At 38.5% G+C, this 5,000-nt stretch overlaps 1 protein-coding gene across 4 annotated transcripts in view; it reads right to left on the bottom strand.

Moving 5' to 3' along the window:
- Positions 1–5,000, bottom strand: part of LOC127068914 (uncharacterized protein DDB_G0283357) — a 138,633-nt gene that overhangs the window by 65,569 nt on the left and 68,064 nt on the right. Inside the window, exon 1 of one of the 4 annotated variants that reach the window (XM_051005321.1) lies at positions 1,567–1,590. The exons of 2 other annotated variants lie outside the window; for them this stretch is intronic. The gene's annotated coding sequence lies outside the window, so the exon portion shown is untranslated. Of the gene's footprint in view, positions 1,454–1,566; positions 1,591–5,000 lie in introns of those variants that run through there. One more of the 4 variants, XM_051005319.1, reaches the window with a different exon arrangement.

The following is a 5,000-nucleotide window of genomic DNA, read 5'->3' as shown; positions in this document are numbered from 1 at the left end:
GCGGAGGAAGGAGGAGAGGCGTGGAGAAGAGAGAAGGAGGGAGAGAGGTTGGGAAGGGGGTTAGAAGAGGAGGAGGAGAAGGAAAAGGAGGAGAAGGAGGAGAGGTTGAAGGAGAGAGAGAAAGAGAGAGAACCGGCGAGTAGCAGAAGCAGGACGCAGCAGGAGGAGGAAAGGAGCTTAGAGACTTCTTCTTTGACCACTTTGTTATTTTATTTCGTTAAGGAATCGTGAAATTTATATCTCTTAAGATAAATCGGATGGATTTGGGATTTGGAGAAAGAAGTGGGATGAATACGAGAAAAGAAAGAAAGAGAGAGAGAGAGAGAGAGTATAGAATATTCTTCTAGGACAAGTTGCAATTTCGTACGCCCACGAACAGATAGAAAGAAAGAGGTAATGAAATAGAAGGAGAAAGAGAAGGTGGTGGAGGTGGCACGAAGGCAAGGAGGAGGAGGAGGAAGAGAAGGAGGAGGAGGTGAAGGAGGAAGAGAAGGAAAAGAAGGATGAAGAGGAAGAGAGGACAGCGACATCGACGGCAGCACGACGACGCGAAACGAAACGAAGCGAAGCGAGGTAAGGTAAGGCAAGGCAAGGCAAGGCAAGACACTGCCGCTGCTGCTGCCACAAAGTTCTACAGTGGCCAGGCCGAGTGCTATGGCGTACATCATGGTGGACTTGGACGATATACCTCGGCAGCAGAGGCGAGCCGAAAGGGGCTATAGTATACTCGTGGACTCGGAGATAGAGAGAAAGAGAGAGAAAGAGAAAGAGAAAGAGAAAGAGAGAAAGAGAGATAGAGAAAGAGATATACACTAAGTGGGGAGTAAAAGACAGAGAGAGACGAGAACGAGTCACGGAGGATATATACTAGGTAGGTAGGTATGTATTTCGCCTGAGGCGACTCCAGGTATAGCGGTACTTGGCTATCCCTCCCCGCGAGCCCTCTCAACTTCCTCCACTACACGGCAACGACCACCTCCACTCAACACGCCGCTGCTCTTCCCTCCCAGACTTCCTCCTCGTGCTGACTCCTACTCCTAACTACTCGTACTTACTTACCTCCGATACGTTCTACGTATGTTGGTATGTATTATACCTAAGGATAAACTCGCTATCCGGATCCTACACCTTTACTTGTGTATCTTATTTCGAAGATGACGAAGACGATGACGATAACGACAACGACGACGACGATGATGATAATGATGATGATGATGATGATGATGATGATGATGTCGATGACGACAAAGACAAAGACAAGATAGACAACTCACGCGTTATCAACGAACAACGTACATACTTACTTATTTACACATATGTATATGTTTGTTTGTATGTTTTCTTACGTATGCATGTTTTTCTTTCTTTCTTTCTTTCTTTCTTTCTTTCTTTCTTCCTTTAATTTCTTTTCTTCTTCTGTATTAGCAACAACTAGTTATTATATACTATATTTCTACGATCTTTTTATACCATAGGTAAATACTTACATACTAGAAAGAGTATATATATATATATATATATATATATATATATATATATAGATAGAGAGAAACGTAGAACGTGTACCTAGCTGTTTCCGAGATAGTCCAGTGTGTACAGGATCGGGATGCAGGATCTCTCAAGGACGTAGACTCATAGCATTTCGGGCCTAGCTCGACCTACTGCTGGCAAACAACGTGTGCGCCGACAGCGCACTCGTGCGACCACAGCAGTTCCTCGGAGACTTGCACGAGTGTATAGGCAGGGTTCTTGCCCTCTCTCTCTTTCTCTCTCTTTCTTTTACTTTTTCTCTTCGTCTCCCTCTTCTTCTTTTTCTTCTTCTTCTTCATCTTCTTCTTCTTTTTCATCTTCTTCTTCTTTTTCTTCTTCTTTTCTTTATCTTTCATTCTCTTTCTATTCTCTACAGAATACGAAGGAGTAAATAGCAAGCTCCGAAAAAATAAGATGATTTTTCTCCCAAAGAGATAACGTTTTTAACACGTTTGTAATTTTTATTTTTATCATATTTACATGGTATATGCATGTAAATTTACTTACATAATTTTTTCTTAACGTAAATTATCAACATGGCCGACTCGATAATACTTGATTAGTAATTTCTTAAGATTGAAAAATTATAGAAATATGAGATATTTAAGAATTATGAGACTTTAAAATTACGAGAAATATGAAATATAATTTTTCTTCTTTACTCGCTAAAAATTTTTGCAAGTTTTCGTATAATATTTATCGGAGCGATTACTTGACTTTCTTTCTTCTCTTTTCTTTTTTTGTTTTTTATGATCCATCAAAGATACTCCACCCTGAATCAGGTAGATCGACGATAAGTAGGAGAAAGTCACGATAATGGAAAATTCCCCCCGTCCCTCCCCCCTTCCCCTTTCTGGTGACTAATTTTATTCTTTTTTTTTTCTTTACCCTCGAACGAGATATTATATTTTCAATTTCTCCTCTTTTAACCTCTTTTTATACGTATATACCTATACATAAATATTATATATATATATATATATATATATATATATATATATAAATCCAAACTCAGGTAGACACCTATCTCGGATTTCATAGGTATTTTCGAGAAATATTCGACGATCTCTCCGGTCTCTCTCGTCATTTTTTACTATACGACAGGATATGCGTGCGAGAAGAAAGAAAGACAGAAAGAAAGAAACAAAGAAATAGAGAAAGAGAGAGAAACTTATAATCTAAAACAATAAAATATATTCGTGGCCGATTTTCAGTGATTTAAATATCGGCAAACTGGCGCCGTTTACTTTTGGAGATGAGTATATAGATATATAAAAACTAATAATGGACTATAATCGCGTAGGATCATAACGTCTTGTAAAAATGCGAAACGAGAAAGCTTTTCGATGAATTTCGTTTTCTACAAGAAATAACAAACCGAGAAAGAGAAATATAAAGACAGATAGATAGATAGATAAAGAGAAAGAGAGAGAGAGGAAGAAAAGAAAATAAATAAAAAACATTTACAAATCGCTTTAAGGCAGAAACCTAACTGCCGATATATCCAATGCATAATAGACAATCGAGATTTATTATTAGCAGGCAAGAGTCAGAAATGTGAAACGCGACGATGGAGAAAAGAGAATGATTGATTTAGCACTGATGAGGATGCATTAATACGTTAGTCCGAAAGGTAATTAAGCCTATTGTGTCGACGTTCAAACTCGTGTTTATACTCACGAATTACACGGAGAGTTAAAAGGCGCCAATATTATTTAATTAACTACAGACGTTTGAAGGGCTAACCGACAGATCGATCGATCGATCGAACGAAAGAATGAACGAAGGAACGATCGATCGATCGATCGATCGATCGATCCATCTATACGATTTCTTTCCTTATTTCTTCGAACTCCAAATCGAGATATCATAGATCGCGATCTCGTACAAGTTAGAAAGTGTAACGTCGTGGGTTCGACCGATTATAAAATTTTCTACATCGAACGGTATACATGTACAAACATATACATATATATGTGTGTGCGCGAACGTGCGCACGTATGTGTGCGAGGGTGTTCACCTAACTTTCATAGTACTTGAAGTATCTCCACGAATATTCCAACCATTTGATATAATTTTCAAACGTATGAACGTATCTCGGGAAATTAATTAATAAAAAAACTTCGTCAAGGTCATCTCTGTTTCGAGATTTCACATTTAAAAATAAAAAAAAGAAAGAAAATATGATGCAATAAGAGGATCAACAAATTCGTCTTTCAATACTCCGTAATGATATTGCGACAATAGAAGACGTACGATATATCGATACGTTAAAAAAAGAAAGATATAAAAAAAGAAGGAAAAGAAAGAAGATAAGACGAGTTTAACGAACTGTAAGAGGTAACAAAGTGTTCCTGTATTTGATTATAAAGGAGAAAAAAGAAACGAAAAAGAAAAGAAGAGAGGAGAAAAGAAAAGAAAAGAAAAGAAAAGAAAAGAAAAGGAAATTAGAAAAAAAGGAAATTAGAAAAATATAAAGCGTGCGCGCTATCTTCGAATAAAGAGACTCGTAATATGAACGCGTCGATCGATCTATCGATTCGCAACGCCATTCATCAGCGTCCACGACAAATTCATGAAATCGGCCCACATTTGCTCTAAGTCCACATCGTGAAGAAAACACATGTAAGTAAGTAAGTAAGTAAGTAAGTAAGTAAGTAAGCAAGCAAGCAAGCAAGCAAGTACTTACTTACTTTACCTGCTATACGATAAAACGCGTATCTGACTCATTTTCTTTTTCTCGACAGGTTCGTCGAGCTTAGCCGTGACGTACGACAGTAATTACAGGCTTTGGTGTAGAGGAATTAGGCCGTCTACAAAAGATATAAGCGAATCGAAAGATGAAAGACCCCAACGACGATCGATCTTTTCCTAATGGCTACGCGCGCGGCATTTAGAAAAATTGAAAATTGTTAAAGAAAAGGAAAAAAGAGGAAGAAAAAAGAAACAGAAAAAGAAGAAGAAGAGAGCGAGAAAGAGAGAAAGAGAAAGAAAGAGAGAGAGAGAGAGAGAGAAAGAGAAGAGTTAGAGCGAGATAGAAGAAGAGAAAAATACTAAGAGAAAGAGATAAAAGAAGCAGCATTTATCAGAGAGACTGAGATAGAGATAGAGATAGAGACAGAGACAGAGAAAGACAGAGAGAGAGAGAGAGAGAGATAGTACGAAGGATGAAGAAGGTCTCGCAAAAAAGAGCTAAGCGACGTTCTGATCGATGATGTCAGAGGACTGTGGACCGGGAAGGATGCACGTTATCGACGTCTGCACGTGCGCCCGCAACGGCAGGTATTCCGCAATTAAGTCTCTCTCTCTCTCTCTCTCTCTCTCTCTCTCTCTCTCTCTTTCTCTCTTTCTCTCTCTCTCGCTCTTTCTTTCTTTCTTTCTTTCTTCTTCTTTTACTCTCTCACACCTATATGTCGTATGGACACGTACGTAGTTACGTACAAGACATTTCTCGTGTTAGCACGTGCACC

Source organism: Vespula vulgaris, chromosome 14 (genome assembly GCF_905475345.1).
Source record: "Vespula vulgaris chromosome 14, iyVesVulg1.1, whole genome shotgun sequence".
NCBI classification, from domain to species: Eukaryota; Metazoa; Arthropoda; class Insecta; order Hymenoptera; family Vespidae; genus Vespula; species Vespula vulgaris.
Note: the sequence above shows the minus strand (reverse complement) of the source record. Positions and strands in the feature narration are given on the sequence as shown.